At 44.2% G+C, this 19,809-nt stretch overlaps 1 pseudogene; it reads right to left on the reverse strand.

Annotated features, from left to right (window-relative positions):
• Positions 1 to 11,440: 11,440 nt before the first annotated feature.
• On the reverse strand, positions 11,441 to 14,568 carry LOC109873618 (5'-AMP-activated protein kinase subunit beta-1-like; annotated as a pseudogene).
• Positions 14,569 to 19,809: the final 5,241 nt, after the last annotated feature.

The raw sequence follows: 19,809 nt of genomic DNA on the forward strand, positions 1-19,809 counted from the left end.
TGCCACAAGGCTGGGATGGGCTACAGGACAATAGGCAAGCAGCTTGGTGAGAAGGCAACAACTGTTGGCACAATTATTAGAAAATGGAAGAAGTTCAAGATGACGATCAATCACCCTCGGTCTGGGGCTCCATGCAAGATCTCACCTCGTGCGGCATCAATGATCATGAGGAATGTGAGGGATCAGCCCAGAACTACATGGCAGGACCTGGTCAATGACCTGAAGAGAGCTGGGACCACAGTCTAAAAGAAAACCATTACTAACATACTACGCCGTCATGGATTAAAATCCTGCAGCGCACGCAAGGTCCTCCTACTCAAGCCAGCGCATGTCCAGGCCCGTCTGAAGTTTGCCAATGACCATCTGGATGATCCAGAGGAGGAATGGGAGAAGGTCATGTGGTCTGATGAGACAAAAATAGAGCTTTTGGTCTAAACTCCACTCACCGTGTTTGGAGGAAGAAGAAGGATGAGTAGAACACCAAGAACACCATCACAACTGTGAAGCATGGAGGTGGAAACATCATTATTTGGCGATGCTTTTCTGCAAAGGGGACAGGACGACTGCACTGTATTGAGGGGAGGATGGATGGGGCCATGTATCATGAGATCTTGGCCAACAACCTCCTTCCCTCAGTAAGAGCATTGAAGATGGGTCGTGGCTGGGTCTTCCAGCTTGACAATGACCCGAAACACACAGCCAGGGCAACTAAGGAGTGGCTCCATAAGAAGCATCTCAAGGTCTTGGAGTGGCCTAGCCAGTCTTCAGACCTGAAGCCAATAGAAAATCTTTGGAGGGAGCTGAAAGTCCGTATTGCCCAGCGACAGCCCCAAAACCTGAAGGATCTGGAGAAGGTCTGTATGGAGGAGTGGGCCAAAATCCCTGCTGCAGTGTGTGCAACCTGGTCAAGAACTACAGGAAACGTATGATCTCTGTAATTGCAAACAAAGGTTTCTGTACCAAATATTAAGTTTTGCTTTTCTGATGTATCTAATAATTATGTCATGCAATACAATGCAAATGAATTACTTAAAAATCATAAAATGTGATTTTCTGGATTTTGGTTTTAGATTCCGTCTCTCACAGTTGAAGTGTACCTATGATAAAAAATTACAGATCTCTACATGCTTTGTAAGTAGGAAAACCTGCAAAATCGGCAGTGTATCAAATACTTGTTCTCCCCACTGTATCTGACTACCATTAATGGAATAGTATTTTTGTGAAAACTAAGCAAATGTTTTGTGCTATATGCACCAAGTCTTGAACTAACAGGACCCTGAACAGATTCTAACCACAAGCCATAAGACTGCTAAACAGTTAGTCCAGGTAACTATTTGGTTATCCATTTAACTATTTGCATTGACTCTTTGTGTACAATTTGTTTTGACTCGTCACATATGCTGCTGCTACTAATTACGATCTGTTACTTTATTCCTAGTTACATGCACATACAGTATCTATCTCAATTACCTCATACCCCTGCACATCGACTCGGCATTGGCACTAACATTGCAGGTGTACCCTTGTATATAGTCATGTTATTGTTACTCATTGGTTATATTTTATTACGTTTTTTACTTTTCTATTATTTCTCTATTTTCTTTCTCTCTTCATTATTGGGAAGTGCCTGTATGTAAGCATTTCACTGCTAGTCCAAATCAAATTGTATTGGTCACATACACATATTTAGCAGATGTTATTGCAGGTGTAGTGAAATGCTTGTGTTCCTAGCTCCAGCCTGTTGTTTATGAAGCATGTGACTTAAAAATTGATTTGACTGATATTATTTGATAGATATGCCGTTTGTCAACGTTTCTGATTCTAAGGGCTTGTTCTTCTGCTCAAAATGGTATGCAGCATCATCTGGATGTGTGTGCAACAAAAGTTCAACATTCAACTTCTGCTACCATTTATGTCAAGTCGTCTACGCATACAATTTGATGCATACGTTTGATTAATCCAACGTATGAACCACACAGAATGCACAGCCTCTGCAACGCAATGCTGCAAGGCAAAAGCAGCGTTCCATTGTAAATGAATGTACTTGTGGTGTACCAAAACACAATGACGCTGTAAGTGTGATCGAGGCGTAAGGCTCAGATTTCCCTGGGTGTCTTCCTATCAGCTACATCATGCATTCCTAACAGCCTGTGTCAGTAGAGAATGTTCTGGATGAAGGAGTGACACACACACACACTGCCATGCCTCCCTGACTGGCACGCCCACCTGTCTTCTTGACTGTACTCATGTAATGATCTAGACTCTAGAGCCTCAAGCAACATGAACATCAACTCACTTGGGCGGTAGGCACAGCAATCGTTTGGTAACCATGGCAGCATCAGAGCCTGTCTTTACATGCAAGGTTGGAGGTCACCATTTTGTGAATAAGGAGTGATATGGTGACAAAGTGTCAGTCTGCCTTTCACTTGACCTCTCTCTCTAACTCACACCCTTTCTCTCTATGGCTATAATGTCCTGGGACTGAAGATTTTGTGAATAGTTCCAGGTAGTTGAATGAAGTCAGCCTGAAACTATTGTGTGTGTGTGTGTGTGTGTACACTGTTCTCACATTGTATGGTCATCTTGAAAGGTAATGCCATGTGTCATGACCCCTGCCCCCAAAATTTAATCATGAAAGTTCTCGATTTCCTTTTATCTGCAAGTATGACTCAAAAGCCAGCATGGCATGTGTTACTATTGTCAATTCTGGCAGATATGTTCAGAAATGAGTTCCAACCCCACAATAAAACAGCATGCACTGTTCAAAAGCACCGAAACACCATATATTACCAAGAAATGATGCCGACTTAAAAGGTCTGTAATTGTGTAAAGCTCTTCCAGTGAAGTGCTAGTCGTGGGCTGTTAAGTGCAGGGAGGTCATTTGCAGGCAACCCAGCTTCTCAGTGCCTTTCTGTAAGCTCCACTGTTGCATTTAGTGTTGTCCCACCTTAATTCTACTGACATTCCTGCCCCCCCCCCCCCTTATTGCTAGCACTCTTCACTGTGGTGACAACAGGAGGAAGAGAGGGAACGTATCTTTTGTCTGTGAGTTCTGAACAGCAGTACACCTGAGATGGCTGCAGGGCATCTGGGATGGCCTGAGCAGATGATCAGAGAACTGGTCTGGCAGGTGTACAAAGATTTTGTGCCTATTCCTCTCAAAGTGCAGGACTTGTCACTAGTAGAAAACATGAAGACATTGGTTCACTCCACTGGTAGTTTGGGCTGAATGTTGCCCTGTAGAGCAAGGTTTCCCAAACTCGGTCCTGGAGACCCCCCTTGATGCACGTTTTAGTTGTTGCCCTAGCACTACACAGCTGATTCAAATAACCAACTTATCATCAAGATTTGATTATTTGAATCAGGTGTGTAGTGCTAGGGGAAAAAAAAAAATGTGCACCCAGGTTGGGCCCCAGGACCGAGTTTGGAAAACCCTGCTGTAGAGAACAATATTTGGGCCCTTTTTGAATTATAATCTCCTTGCCTCCCTCTTCTTTACTTCTATTGTGTGAGAGAAAGAACGATAAGGAGGGTAGAGTAAGATAATAAAATGGAAAGAGCAAGGTAAAGTGTACTGTGGGCAGCACTGTATGTAATGTAGTATAAAGCTAATCATTGTGGTGTATGAAGTGAGGGGAGGGGACTCTTTGGAGCTACTCACTCTTGCAAGTGACCTTTCTGAGGTTCTCGTCACAGTCATAGGCATAGGATTCAGTGTAAGGGTTGTCAATGATGGGCCAACATTCATCATGCTACATGGCATCAGAGTAGCACAGGTCATGGACCTCACAGCACCTGTAGGATGGCACCATATAACACACCAACTCTGAGACAAACTCATACTTACACACACACACACTGGCAAAACTTTGCTCACATAAAACTGAAGAAATACAGAATTTTCACAGGCTAATAAAATAAAAAAATTGCTAGAAAATAAATACACTTAAATACATAAATGGCATACATAGAATACAAGACACTTAAAACATTACTGGGAAAATAAGTAAAGATGGTATGTGATTGTTAAAGATTATTATAAAGACTGAGCCAGATGAGTACGCTAATCCTGGGTTTAGACGAGGGACACAAAAACTGTCATACCAGTCAGCATTGTGGGATAAGAACGCAAGCCAGCACGACAGCACAGATAGAACAATGAGACAGATATTTCACCGGATGTACAAATGTGAAGCAAGTACTTGGCGTTTCCACTCACTACTAAATATGGTAGTGAGAGGAAGCCCAGTGGCTGGCAGTGGGAGAAGCTAGATTTTGGCAGACATTCTGCACATTTTCTCATTGACGAACCATTTGATCTCAATATAGTTTTCTGTTCCCAAAACTAAAATATTTTATGAACAGAGTGGACTAAGTTTTGTAGACTTTACCCATGTCAAAGTTTTTAAAATGTCATTGTTTAGAGGAATGCCAATGTGAATTGTGTTATTGCACACTCGCACTTCAGAGTAGGCGTTCCCGAACGGAAATATGCAAATGCATGCTAGAACGCGCCAATAGGATCTCGCTAGCTCGTGCATTGCTCTGCCCACCTTGCTTGTTCTGCCCACTATGACTATTTGTTCCCGTTTGAAACGATAGGCTGTGGTTTGTTATAAAACATCTTTGACGACAATATGGGTTGCTGTGGTGATTTCAATAAACAACCAGTACAAATCAACATCTGCAAAAAAACTACGATACGGCAAAAATTGTAATATTCTAAATCTGCCGGCAAATCCTGTATAACCGTAGCGGCTGTCAGTATTCACCTCCATTTTGTAATCGAAAACAATGACATCCGGTTTGCCGTTGACCTAGATTCCATGTAAAGTCAGCATAATATTAGTCAAATCTATGTAAATGTATGTAAAGATACGTACAAATCTGTTAACAATTTATCCCTTTTCAGTTGAGAACATATTCACGAATGTTGGATTATGCTAACGAGTATGATGATTGGAGACCTATCCATGACAAAATGCAATTGAAACTATTGCAGGTAAATTTGCCCGATTTATAATTAGATTGTATAAAACTGCGACTCGCCAACACAGAGGCCCAAAGCAACAAGGAATAGTTTCTTGGAGGAAGTTCATGTTGCCAGCCAACGACAAGGGAATTTATGGACCTAAACCTCTGCATTGAGGTCTATTTATATGACCTGTAACTCAGCGACCTTGAGGGTCTTTCCTAGACAAACCTGGGGTCTCCCATATCTGTGCATGCTGTGCAGGTACAGAATACATGGGAGCACATGGAAAGTCCCACATTCGGGTGCTCGAGTGTATTGGATTCATGTACGTTAAAGAAAGTTGGCGTTCCATTACATCTTATGTCATTAATGTCTGTTATGACTACTCATAGGAAAATGTGCATTCTGAAATTGTGTTGAGATTGAGACAGATTAGAGCACAAATATGACTTTCTTGGACCACATATTCCCAGAATATGTGCAGTGTTTATGATATTCCATGTAGTTGTGTATACAGTATAGTGACAATAACAAATACTGTATATGCGTCCATGTGTGTGTGCATGATGCTCAGCTTATGGAAAACCATACATTTTATTAAGGCCACAGAATTGTGTATATAGCCAGGTCCAAAATGATTGGCAAAAACACTATAAAAACACTACATGACCAAAGGTATGTGGACACCTGCTTGTCGAACATCTCATTCATAAATCATTAATATGGAGTTGTTCCCCCCTTTTCTGATATAACAGCCTCCACTCTTGTGGGAAGACTTTCCACTAGAAGTTGGAACATTGCTGCAGGGACTTGCTTCCACTCAGCCACAAGAGCATTAGTGAGGTTGGGCACTGATGTTGGGCGATTAGACCTGGCTCACAGATCTCGCTTGTGCTCTGGGGCTTTGTCATGCTGAAACAGGAAAGGGCATTCCCTAAACTGTTGCCACAAGGTTGAAAACAGCCACAGACCATTATTCCTCCTCCACCAAACTTTACAGTTGGGACTATGCATTGGGGCAGGTAGGGTTCTCCTGGTACCCGTCAAACCCAGATTGTCCATTCAACTTCCAGATGATGAAGCAGGGCAGAAGTTTCACAAACTGACTTGTAGGCCGACATTGTAAATACTAATTTCTTCTTAATTAAATTACGTGCCTGGTTAAATAAAGGTTAAATAACAACAACAAAAAATTCCATATTTGTTTTCTTCTCAAAAAGATAGGGGTCAAAATAATTGGCACACCTGTTTTCAATACCTTTCAATAGTTATTGCGAGGATAATGGCACAGTGCATTTTTATAATATGTTTTATGAGATTGGAGAACACATTGGGAAAGGGAAAGGGGGATACCTAGTCAGTTGTCCAACTGAATGTACACTACTGTTCAAAAGTTTGGGGTCACTTTGAAATGTCCTAGTTTTTGAAAGAAAATCAAAAAATGTTGTCCATTAAAATGACATCAAATTGATCAGAAATACAGCGTAGACATTGTTAATCTTGTAAATTACTATTGTAGCTGGAAATGGCTGATTTTCAATGGAATATCTACATAGGTGTATAAAGGCCCATTGTCAGCAACCATCACTCCTGTGTTGATCATAAGAAAACCCTTTTGCAATTATGTTAGCACAGCTGAAAACTGTTGTTCTCATTAAAGAAGCAATAAAACTGGCATTTAGACTAGTTGAGTATCTGGAGCATCAGCATTTGTGGGTTCGATTACAGGCTCAAAATGTCCAGAAACAAAGAACTTTCTTCTAAAACTCGTCAGTATATTCTTGTTCTGAGAAGTGAAGGCAAGTCCATGTGAGAAATTGCCAAGAAACTGAAGACCTCGTACAACGCTGTGTACTACTCCCTTCACAGAACAGTGCAAACTGGCTCTATCCAGAATAGAAAGAGGAGTGGGAGGCCCCGGTGCACAACTGAGCAAGAGGACAAGTACATTAGAGTGTCTAGTTTAAGAAACACACACCTCACAGGTCCTCAACGGGCAGCTTCATTAAATAGTACCCGCAAAACACCAGTCTTAACGTCAACAGTGAAGAGGCGACTCCGCGATGCTGGCCTTCTAGGCAGAGTTGCAAAGAAAAAGCCATATCTCAGACTGGCCAATAAAAAGGAGATGATTGTGGACTGCAGGAAAAGGAGGACAGGGCACGCCCCCATTCTCATTGACGGGGCTGTAGTGGAGCAGGTTGAGAACTTCAAGTCCACATCACCAACAAATTAGAATGGTCCAAACACACCAAGACAGTGGTGAAGAGCACACGACAAAGCCTATTCTCCCTCAGGAGACTAAAAAGATTTGGCCTCAGATCCTCAAAAGGTTCTACAGCTGCAACATCAAGAGCATCCTGACTCTTGCCATCACTGCCTAAGCTGCCTGCCATCCAGGACCTCTACAGCAGGCGGTGTCAGAGGAAGGCCCTAAAAATTGCCAAAGACCCCACCACCCCAGTCATAGACTGTTCTCTCTACTACCTCATGGCAGTACCAGAGTGCCAAGTCTAGGACTAAAAGGCTTCTCCACAGCTTTAACCCCCAAGCCATAAGACTCCTGAACAGGTAATCAAATGGCTACCCAGACTATTTGTAATGTCATTTGATTTATACAACATGCCTACCACTTTGAAGATGCAAAATATTTTTTTTTGTGAAACAAACAAGACAAAAAAACAGCAAAATTGAGCGTGCATAACCATTCACCCCACCCCCCTCACCAAAGTCAATACTTTGTAGAGCCACCTGTTGCAGAAATTACAGCTGCAAGTCTCTTGGGGTATGTGTCTATAAGCTTGGCACATCTAGCCACAGATTCTCAATTGGACTGGGGTCTGGGCTTTGACTAGGCCATTCCAAGACATTTACATGTTTCCCTTTAAACCACTGGAGTGTTGCTTTAGCAGTATGCTTAGGGTCATTGTCCTGCTGGAAGGTGCACCTCCGTCCCAGTCTCAAATCTCTGGAACACTGAAACAGGTTTCCCTCAAGAATTTCCCTGTCTTTTGCCATCCATCATTCCTTAAATTCTGACCAGTTTCCCAGACCCTGCCGATGAAAAACATCCCCACAGCAGGATGCTGCCACCACTATGGTTCACTGGATGTGGTTCTCGGGGTGATGAGAAGTGTTGGGTTTGCGCCAGACATAGCGTTTTCCTTGATGGCCAAAAGGCTACATTTTTGTCTCATCTGACCAGAGTACCTTCTTCCATATGTTTGGGGAGTCTACCACATGCTTTTTTGCGAACACCAAATATGTTTGCTTATTTTGTTCTTTAAACAATGGCTTTTTTTCTGGCCACTCTTCCGTAAAGCCCAGCTCTGTGGAGTGTACGTCTTAAAGTGGTCCTATGGACAGACACTCCAATCTCTGCTGTGGAGCTTTGTAGCTACTTCAGGGTTATCTTTCGTCTCTTTGTTGCCTCTCTGATTAATGCCCTCCTTGCCTGGTCTGTGAGTTTTGGTTGCCTGGTCCCTCTCTTGGTAGGTTTATTGTGGTGCCATATTCTTTCCATTTTTTTATAATGGATTTTATGGTGCTCCATGGGATGTTCAAAGTTTCAGATATTTTTTTATAATTAACCTTGATCTGTACTTCTCCACAACTTTGTCCCTGACCTGTTTGGAGAGCTGCTTGGTCTTCATAGTGCCGCTTGCTTGGTGGTGTCCCTTGCTTAGTGGTGTTGCAGACTCTGGGCCTTTCAGAACAGGTGTATATATTCTGAGATCATGTGACAGATCATGTGACACTTAGATTGCACACAGGTGGACTTAATGTAACTAATTATTTGACTTCTGAAGGTAATTGGTTGCATCAGCTCTTATTTAGGGGCTTCATAGCAAAAGGGGGTGAATACATATGCACACACCTCTTTTTCAGTTTTACAATAAAAAAACGTAAAAAATTAAACAAGTAATTTCTTTCATTTCACTTCACCAATTTGGACTATTTTGTGTTTGTCCATTGCATAAAATACAAATAAAAATCCATTTCAATTACAGGTTGTAATGCTACAAAATAGGAAAAACGCCAAGGGGGGTGAATAGACAAACAGATGTTTCACCTAGTCAGCCTGGGGATTCAAACCAGCAACTTTTTGGTTACTAGCCCAATGCTCTTAACCGCTAGTTTACCTGCTGCCACCATCTCCCAACTCTACTAGTCTGCCACCCCTCTGAGTTCATCCCTTGGTTTCACATGTAGGGGAGCAGTTTTGACCATATTCTGTAGTAATTTAGTAAATATACACAGCACTATCTAATGGAAGAGAATCCTGTTCATCTACTTAACTTACAATTATTTAAATAAAACATTTGCACTGATACGCAAACTGATATAGCTGGTGAAGCATAATGATAACATAAAAAGACTGGCAAACTGATATAGCTGGTGAAGCATAATGATAACATAAAAAGACTGGCAAACTGATATAGCTGGTGAAGCATAATGATAACATAAAAAGACTGGCAAACTGATATAGCTGGTGAAGCATAATGATAACATAAAAAGACTGGCAAACTGATATAGCTGGTGAAGCATAATGATAACATAAAAAGACTGGCAAACTGATATAGCTGGTGAAGCATAATGATAACATAAAAAGACTGGCAAACTGATATAGCTGGTGAAGCATAATGATAACATAAAAAGACTGGCAAACTGATATAGCTGGTGAAGCATAATGATAACATAAAAAGACTGGCAAACTGATATAGCTGGTGAAGCATAATGATAACATAAAAAGACTGGCAAACTGATATAGCTGGTGAAGCATAATGATAACATAAAAAGACTGGCAAACTGATATAGCTGGTGAAGCATAATGATAACATAAAAAGACTGGCAAACTGATATAGCTGGTGAAGCATAATGATAACATAAAAAGACTGGCAAACTGATATAGCTGGTGAAGCATAATGATAACATAAAAAGACTGGCAAACTGTCCAAATGGCAAGTAACAGGCTGAAGAGCAAAGCACAATGAAAGGTGGAAAAAAAATCCATGATTATCATTACTGTACAGCAACACTGGGGCATCCATCCTTGATCCATCACTATATGTAGTAGAACACCATGTTCTACAACTTCCTGGTTGTCTGATGATGGGACTTCATGTCATCAGGCAAAAGGAGTATCTCTACAGGCCACAACACAACCCTTATGTATTATCAGTCAGAATCCCCCACCACCCCACAAAACTCCTCTATCCTTCCTATGCAAAGCTAGTGCTCCTCTATGTCTATAACATTTGACATTTGAGTCATTCATCAAACAGACAGCAATCATTAAACAAGAGGAAAGGCAGATTGAGGAAGATTTGGGGAATAGAAATCATTCTGAACTGAGATACAGTACCAGTCATAGGTTTGGACACCCCTACTCATTCAAGGGTTTGTCTTTATTTTGACTATTTTCTACATTATCGAATAATAGTGGAGACATCAAAACTATGAAATAACACATATGGAATCATGTATTAACCAAAAGAGTGTTTTGTTTGAGAATATTCAAAGTAGCCACCTTTTGCCTTGATGACAGCTTTGCACACTCTTGGCATTTTCTCAACCAGCTTGGTGTGCCCATTAAAAGTTCATTTGTGGAATTCCTTTCTTTCTTAGTGGGTTTGAGCCAATCAGTTGCGTTGTGACAAGGTAGGGGTGGTATACAGAAGATAGCCCTATTTGGTAAAAGACCAAGTCCATATTATGGCAAGAACAGCTCAAATAAGCAAAGAGAAATGACAGTCCCTCATTCATTTAAGACATGAAGGTCAGTCAATCCACAAAATGTCAAGAACTTTGAAAGTTTATTCAAGTGCTGTGCAAAAAAAACATCAAGCGCTATGATGAAAATGGCTCTCATGAGGACCGCCACAGGAAAATAAGACCCTGAATTACCTCTGCTGCAGAGGATAAGTTCATTAGAGTTACCAGCCTCAGAAATTGCAGCCAAAGGAAATGCTTCACAGAGTTCATGTAACAGACACCACTCAACATCAACTGTTCAGAGGAGATTGCATGAATTAAGCCTTCATGTTCAAATTGCTGCAAATTATTTTAAAGAATCTCAAATATAAAATATATTTCCATTTGTTTGACACTTTTTTGGTTACTAAATGATGTTTTATTTCATAGTTTTAATGTCTTCACTATTAATCTAAAATGTAGAATATAGTAAAAATAAAGAAAACCTCTTGAATGAGTAGGTGTGTCCAAACCTTTTACTGGTACTGTATATACAGGTACAACGGTGTAGGCTGTGCTGTGTGAAGCAGTGGTGTCTGTGGTGGGAAGGCAGAGGCTGAGAAGCCACAGGCCTCTGGTCAGACAGGCTTATACAGCCATAGGCCTCTGGTCAGACAGGCTTATACAGCCATAGGCCTCTGGTCAGACAGGCTTATACAGCCACAGGCCTCTGGCCAGACAGGCGTATACAGCCACAGGCCACTGGTCAGACAGGCTTTTACAGCCACAGGCCTCTGGTCAGACAGGCTTATACAGCCACAGGCCTCTGGTCAGACAGGCTTATACAGCCACAGGCCTCTGGTCAGACAGGCTTATACAGCCACAGGCCACTGGCCAGACAGGCTTATACAGCCACAGGCCATTGGTCAGACAGGCATATACAGCCACAGGCCACTGGCCAGACAGGCTTATACATCAGGGTGGTGACATACTTCTTCTTGTAGCGATGAGTTGCACTAAGCACCATCACACCATCCTGAGAGGAGAGAGAGAGAAATATAGAACTCCATTAGCACATACATGACATTTCCCTTTACCTCTCATTCTGATTCATTCTGTTCCATCTTGCACACTTTCAATCAATCTACTAATGCTTCATGTCTTTGATTTAATCTGATCTCTCTCTGGTCTTACCTTAATGGACAGGGAATAGAGGTGATTGAGCATGACATGGTTGGGTTCTGGAAGCAATGCAGGGTCACACTGATGAGGGAAAGCAAACATCTTACTCCAGTGCATGCACATTACTGTCAATGACATGAACCGCTCTGTCATGTTGATATTCCTATGAGGGTTTGGATTCAGTTGTTGTCATCTTGTACTCAGAGATTCCTGTGTGCTTGTTTAGGATGACCTGTAGCAGGTAAGGTGGCAGAATGGGCAGAGACTTATCTTCCTGCTTGGGAATGTAGGGTCCTGGTGGTACGGTCCAGGAGGGGAGCTGGACAGGTCTAACTCACAAACAGATGGTAAATACGAGATTGAACATCAATATTTGTCTTGTTAATATTTTGCTATTACCAGTTACCATCTAACTTTCTAGCATCATGGAGACATTTTCCAATACAGTAGCATAACTTGGTTACACTCATTAGTGTTATGCAGAGTCTGTATTTAGAGAGTTGGGCCAACTTTTAGAATGCTGTTCTAATTCTAGACATTCAGTTACATAGCATGAAATATGAATGGGGTGCTAACATGGCTGCCATAGAATGTTAAAGATGCATCATTAATGCAGAAAGCTCAACGGCCCAACTTTCTTAATACATGGCTCTGGTGTTATGCATGGGTAAACAGGTTGTGGACACTGACCTGACATACACTGCTCAAAAAAATAAAGGGAACACTAAAATAACACATCCTAGATCTGAATGAATGAAATATTCTTATTAAATACTTTTTTCTTTACATAGTTGAATGTGCTGACAACAAAATCACACAAAAATTATCAATGGAAATCAAATGTATCAACCCATGGAGGTCTGGATTTGGAGTCATACTCAAAATTAAAGTGGAAAACCACACTACAGGCTGATCCAACTTTGATGTAATGTCCTTAAAACAAGTCAAAATTAGGCTCAGTAGTGTGTGTGGCCTCCACGTGCCTGTATGACCTCCCTACAACACCTGGGCATGCTCCTGATGAGGTGGCGGATGGTCTCCTGAGGGATCTCCTCCCAGACCTGGACTAAAGCATCCGCCAACTCCTGGACAGTCTGTGGTGCAACGTGGCGTTGGTTGATGGAGAGAGACATGATGTCCCAGATGTGCTCAATTGGATTCAGGTCTGGGGAACGGGCGGGCCAGTCCATAGCAGCAATGCCTTCCTCTTGCAGGAACTGCTGACACACTTCAGCCACATAAGGTCTATTATTGTCTTGCATTAGGAGGAACCCAGGGCCAACCGCACCAGCATTTGGTCTCACAAGGGGTCTGAGGATCTCATCTCAGTACCTAATGGCAGTCAGACTACCTCTGGCGAGCACATGGAGGGCTGTGCGGCCCCCCCAAAGAAATGCCACCCCACACCATGACTGACCCACCGCCAAACCGGTCATGCTGGAGGATGTTGCAGGCAGCAGAACGTTCTCCACAGCGTCTTCAGACTCTGTCACGTCTGTCACATGTGCTCAGTGTGAACCTGCTTTCATCTGTGAAGAGCACAGTGTATAAGAGCACTTCTGTGAGTCCAACATAACTGCATCAAACACCTCAAAGTCAGTCTTCTTCACTTGGATGACGTTGTTGACTGTACCTAGCTGGTTGGTTACAACAGGCTGGGGGACCACAAAACCAGCAATCTACAGTGGACTCAAACTTCAAATCTGTTAGCTATTTTTCATCCATATAGGAATGACTAAGTAAACATTGGTTCTCCATCAGAGCCATTACAACATGTAAAACATAGGTGGTTCTGGTCCCAAAACACACTGCTCACCTCAGCTGGGTCATGAGTCCATGTTCCGTCCACATAGAACTTATTCTTACTGTCAGTGTGTTCTATCTTTCAGTCACAAAAACTGTGGCTATTGTGGATCTGCCTGAAGGGGAGCATCATTATAAGTGCATATACACACTCACAAATTGCACCATAGGCAGGTCAACAATAATGTTATGAGTATGATGCCCTTCCCAGGGCTGCTAACCCACCTCCTGGTTAGGGGAATCTCCAGACAGAGAGACCTCCTTTCCAGGTCCAGTCCAGCGGAAAACAGTGGGGCGGTCCAGAGTGTGCCCTTTATCATCCTCCAGGTTCTGACGCCATGCAAGGTACTCCTCTTTCTCTAGGGGAGCCTAGGAGACCAGGGAAGATGGAGAGATGTGTGTGAGACAGGAAGAGGGAGAGATGTGTGTGAGACAGGAAGAGGGAGAGATGTGTGTGAGACAGGAAGAGGGAGAGATGTGTGTGAGACAGGAAGAGGGAGAGATGAGTATCTCTATATGTGAAATGGGAAGAGGGAGAGGTGAGGCTCTCTGTATGGGAGAGGCTCTCTGTATAGACAGGAACAGCTTCAGCACATGGGTAACAAACACATAACAATCAATGCAGCAGTGGGGAACAGAGCTGGAGAACTGACAAATATAGGGGAGGAAAAAAACAGGTGATTGAGTGAGTCCAGATGAATCCAATATCGCTGATGCATGTGACAAGGGAAGGCAGGTGTGCGTAATTGATGATGGCAGGAGTGCGTGATGCAGGGCAGCCTGGTGCCCTCGAGCGCCACCCGGCACCCCACCTGGGTGAACCGGCCAAGACATGGGAGCCTGGCGAGCCGGCTGAGGCAAGGACGCCTGTCGCTCCAGCTGCGGCGAGGGAGCCCGATGATCCAGTGGAGCATGACGTGGGATGGAAGCCTGCCGAGCCAACCGAGGCAAGGAAACCTCTCGAGCCTGCCAGGGCTTGGAAGCCCGACGAGCTGGCTTAGGCACCCCCGGTTCCATTGGCGGCAGAATCCACCCCGACGTCTCTAACATACAAAAAATGTAATCTCCTGGACCCGCTGGGCGAAACAGACCTGACGATCCAGCTGAGGCCCGACGTGGGATGGGCGCCTTCCGAGCCAACGAAACCTCTCGAGCCAGCTAGGGCGTGGAAGCCTGACGAGCTGGCTAGGCACCCCCAGTTCCATCGGTGGCGACCTAGGACCAACGTCACCACCAACCGGAACACCAGTACGCCCCGATGCTTCGTGTGTTGGCTGCTGCATTCTGTCACGGGACGACGCTGGAGAGGCGAAGCAGGTACAGGGAGTCAAACATTTAATAGGGAACGGACATAGAACAAGACAGGAACAGAGTCAGCAAACGGGTGACAAACACATAACAATCAATGCAGCAGTGGGGAACAGAGCTGGAGAACTGACAAATATAGGGGAGGAAAAAAACAGGTGATTGAGTGAGTCCAGATGAATCCAATATCGCTGATGCATGTGACAAGGGAAGGCAGGTGTGCGTAATTGATGATGGCAGGAGTGCGTGATGCAGGGCAGCCTGGTGCCCTCGAGCGCCACCCGGCGCCCCACCTGGGTGAACCGGCCAAGACATGGGAGCCTGGCGAGCCGGCTGAGGCAAGGACGCCTGTCGCTCCAGCTGCGGCGAGGGAGCCCGATGATCCAGTGGAGCATGACGTGGGATGTAAGCCTGCCGAGCCAACCGAGGCAAGGAAACCTCTCGAGCCTGCCAGGGCTTGGAAGCCCGACGAGCTGGCTTAGGCACCCCCGGTTCCATTGGCGGCAGAATCCACCCCGACGTCTCTAACAAACAAAAAATGTAATCTCCTGGACCCGCTGGGCGAAACAGACCTGACGATCCAGCTGAGGCCCGACGTGGGATGGGCGCCTTCCGAGCCAACGAAACCTCTCGAGCCAGCTAGGGCGTGGAAGCCTGACGAGCTGGCTAGGCACCCCCAGTTCCATCGGTGGCGACCTAGGACCAACGTCACCACCAACCGGAACACCAGTACGCCCCGATGCTTCGTGTGTTGGCTGCTGCATTCTGTCACGGGACGACGCTGGAGAGGCGAAGCAGGTACAGGGAGTCAAACATTTAATAGGGAACGGACATAGAACAAGACAGGAACAGAGTCAGCAAACGGGTGACAAACACATAACAATCAATGCAGCAGTGGGGAACAGAGCTGGGAACTGACAAATATATGGAAGGAAAAAAACAGGTGATTGAGTGAGTCCATGTGAGTCCAATATCGCTGATGCGTGTGACGAGGGAAGGCAGGTGTGCGTGATGGATGGCAGGAGTGACATCCAAAGACTATGCATCATGTTAGCTAGCTAGCTACAGTGCCGTGAAAAAGTATTTGCCCCTTTCTGATTTTCTCTATATTTGCCTGTTTTTCACACTTAATGTTATCATATATTCAAACAAAACCTAATATTAGATAAAGGAAACCTAAGTAAACAAATAACACATTCATACGTATTTCATTTATTTAATTAGAAAAGTTATAAAATACCCAATACCCCAGTGTAAAAAAGTAATTACACTCAATAACTGGTTGCGCCACCATTAGCTGCAATGACTGCAACCAAACGCCTTCTTGTAGTTGTTGATCATTCTCTCACATCGCTGTGGAGGAATTTTGGCCCACTTCTTCCATGCAGAACTGCTTTTAATCAGAGACATTTGTGGGTCTTCGCACATGAACTACTCGGTTCAGGTACTGCTACATCTCAAATGGGTTTAGGTCTGGACTTTGACTAGGTCATTCCAAAAAGTTTATATTTGGTGCTTTCAGCCATTCTGATGTAAAATTGCTTGTGTGTTTTGGTTGCTGCATGGTTGCCAATAAATGGTCAGTGAAACGCCCCTAATTAATATTCATTCATACTGACTGCATGACGACAATGAGGCAAATCCCGACAGAAAGGCAAAAAACCGAAATTGAGGTTGAAGCAAGAAAGAATATATTGTTTGGTGGACACAGTTTGGGAATTACAAATTACAAGAAGGCGTTAGAGTGGCAACATGTGGCAACAACGCTATGAATGCTGCTGGTTCAAAAGGTCTGACCCTCTCAGAAATAAAAACAACAAAGTGGAGGCCAAAAGGTGCATAGCCTTACAGAGAAAGTGTTTGTGCCACAGGCGGTGGAAAGGGGACACCGGAGCTCAACCCCCAAGATGAGCAACTTCCAGGTATTATAGAGGAATCCCTCCTGAGTGGAGGAGTGACAGGTGGTGGAGGGGGACACGGACATGCAAGACGCACCGGATGATCCAGGTATGTAATTAGTATTCCCTCTTTTGAAAAGAGTAAACCAAATGCATTCATGTTGTGTTTAAACATGTATTTACATAAACAATGGTGACATTTTCTATTGTTTTTAGTTGCTGCGTGTTCCAGCGGGGTCGGTGGTGCTGCAGCGGAGCAGGAGCTGAGTGTTCCACTGGGGAGGTGGTGCTGCAGCGGAGCAGGAGCTGAGTGTTCCACTGGGGAGGTGGTGCTGCAGCGGAGCAGGAGCTGAGTGTTCCACTGGGGAGGTGGTGCTGCAGCGGAGCAGGAGCTGAGTGTTCCGCTGGGGAGGTGGTGCTGCAGCGGAGAAGGAGCTGAGTGTTTCACTGGGGAGGTGGTGCTGCAGCGGAGCAGGAGCTGAGTGTTCCACTGGGGAGGTGGTGCTGCAGCAGAGCAGGAGCTGAGTGTTCCACTGGGGAGGTGGTGCTGCAGCAGAGCAGGAGCTGAGTGTGCCCAGCCCCAGCGTCTCCACTACACCTCCTGCGTCACAACCCTCCAGCGCCCGTGTCCTCACAGATGCAGTCCTGCAAACGCAAAGAGACACCATCAACGCTATTAACGAGGTTGCCAAGGAGTTGCAGGGGGACATGCACGGCGTGGTTTCTGTAGGTGATTCTCTGTAGAGCTGGGCCCACTACAGCACAGAGATCCAAGAGAACAGCTCTTGGTAATCGGAACCGGCTTATAAGCCACTCATCATCATTGGACAGAAAATCTTGCTGGTCTCTGAAAATCCGCTCTCTCTGAATTCTTCCATTCACCAAATCTTCCAACAGTGCCAAAGCAGCCATTGTGGGTCATTACACATTGTAATTGCATGCCTTTTTATACCCACCCATTTGATTGTCAAAGCTACCCAATTGCATAACACCTGCAGGTGTGGTAATTACCTTGATTGTAACTGCCAATGACAGGGCCATTATCACATTGACAATTCTGCGCAAAGAACATATGACAACAATATATGAAACTCCACTCGTATTTGTACATGTCGGTAGGGGTGAAGTGACTATGCATAGATAATAAACAGCGAGTAGCAGCAGTGTACAAAACAAATGAAGGGGGGGGGCATTATCTACTCAATATAATAGTCCGGTGGCCATTTGATGAATTGTTCAGCAGTCTTATGGCTTGGGGGTAGAAGCTGTTAAGGAGCCTTTTGGTCCTAGACTGGTGCTCCGGTACCGCTTGCCATGCGGTAGCAGAGAAAACAGTCTATGACTTAGGTGACTGGACTCTCTGACAATTTTATGGGCTTTCCTCTGGGCCCGCCTATTATATAGGTCGTGGATTGCAGAAAGCTTGGCCCCAGTGAAGTACTGGGCCATACGCATTACCCTCTGCAGCGCAACATGGTCAGATGCCGAGCAGTTGATATACAGTGCCTTGCGAAAGTATTCGGCCCCCTTGAACTTTGCGACCTTTTGCCACATTTCAGGCTTCAAACATAAAGATATAAAACTGTATTTTTTTGTGAAGAATCAACAATCAGTGGGACACAATCATGAAGTGGAATGACATTTATTGGATATTTCAATATTTTTTAACAAATCAAAAACTGAAAAATTGGGCGTGCAAAATTATTCAGCCACCTTTTGCTGCGATTACAGCTGTAAGTCGCTTGGGGTATGTCTCTGAAATTTTTTCCCATTCCTCCTTGCAAAACAGCTCGAGCTCAGTGAGGTTGGATGGAGAGCATTTGTGAACAGCAGTTTTCAGTTCTTTCCACAGATTCTCGATTGGATTCAGGTCTGGACTTTGACTTGGCCATTCTAACACCTGGATATGTTTATTTTTGAACCATTCCATTGTAGATTTTTCTTTATGTTTTGGATCATTGTCTTGTTGGAAGACAAATCTCCGTCCCAGTCTCAGGTCTTTTGCAGACTCCATCAGGTTTTCTTCCAGAATGGTCCTGTATTTGGCTCCATCCATCTTCCCATCAATTTTAACCATCTTCCCTGTCCCTGCTGAAGAAAAGCAGGCCCAAACCATGATGCTGCCACCACCATGTTTGACAGTGGGGATGGTGTGTTCAGGGTGATGAGCTGTGTTGCTTTCGCCAAACATAACATTTTGCATTGTTGCCAAAAAGTTCAATTTTGGGTTCATCTGACCAGAGCACCTTCTTCCACATGTTTGGTGTGTCTCCCAGGTGGCTTGTGGCAAACTTTAAACAACACTTTTTATGGATATCTTTAAGAAATGGCTTTCTTCTTGCCACTCTTCCATAAAGGCCAGATTTGTGCAATATACTACTGATTGTTGTCCTATGGACAGAGTCTCCCACCTCAGCTGTAGAGCTCTGCAGTTCATCCAGAGTGATCATGGGCCTCTTGGCTGCATCTCTGATCAGTCTTCTCCTTGTATGAGCTGAAAGTTTAGAGGGACGGCCAGGTCTTGGTAGATTTGCAGTGGTCTGATACTCCTTCCATTTCAATATTATCGCTTGCACAGTGCTCCTTGGGATGTTTAAAGCTTGGGAAATCTTTTTGTATCCAAATCCGGCTTTAAACTTCTTCACAACAGTATCTCGGACCTGCCTGGTGTGTTCCTTGTTCTTCATGATGCTCTCTGCGCTTTTAACGGACCTCTGAGACTATCACAGTGCAGGTGCATTTATACGGAGACTTGATAACACACAGGTGGATTGTATTGATCATTATTAGTCATTTAGGTCAACATTGGATCATTCAGAGATCCTCACTGAACTTCTGGAGAGAGTTTGCTGCACTGAAAGTAAAGGGGCTGAATAATTTTGCACACACAATTTTTCCGTTTTTGATTTGTTAAAAAAGTTTGAAATATCCAATAAATGTCGTTCCACTTCA

This window comes from Oncorhynchus kisutch, linkage group LG29, assembly GCF_002021735.2.
Source record: "Oncorhynchus kisutch isolate 150728-3 linkage group LG29, Okis_V2, whole genome shotgun sequence".
NCBI lineage: Eukaryota > Metazoa > Chordata > Actinopteri > Salmoniformes > Salmonidae > Oncorhynchus > Oncorhynchus kisutch.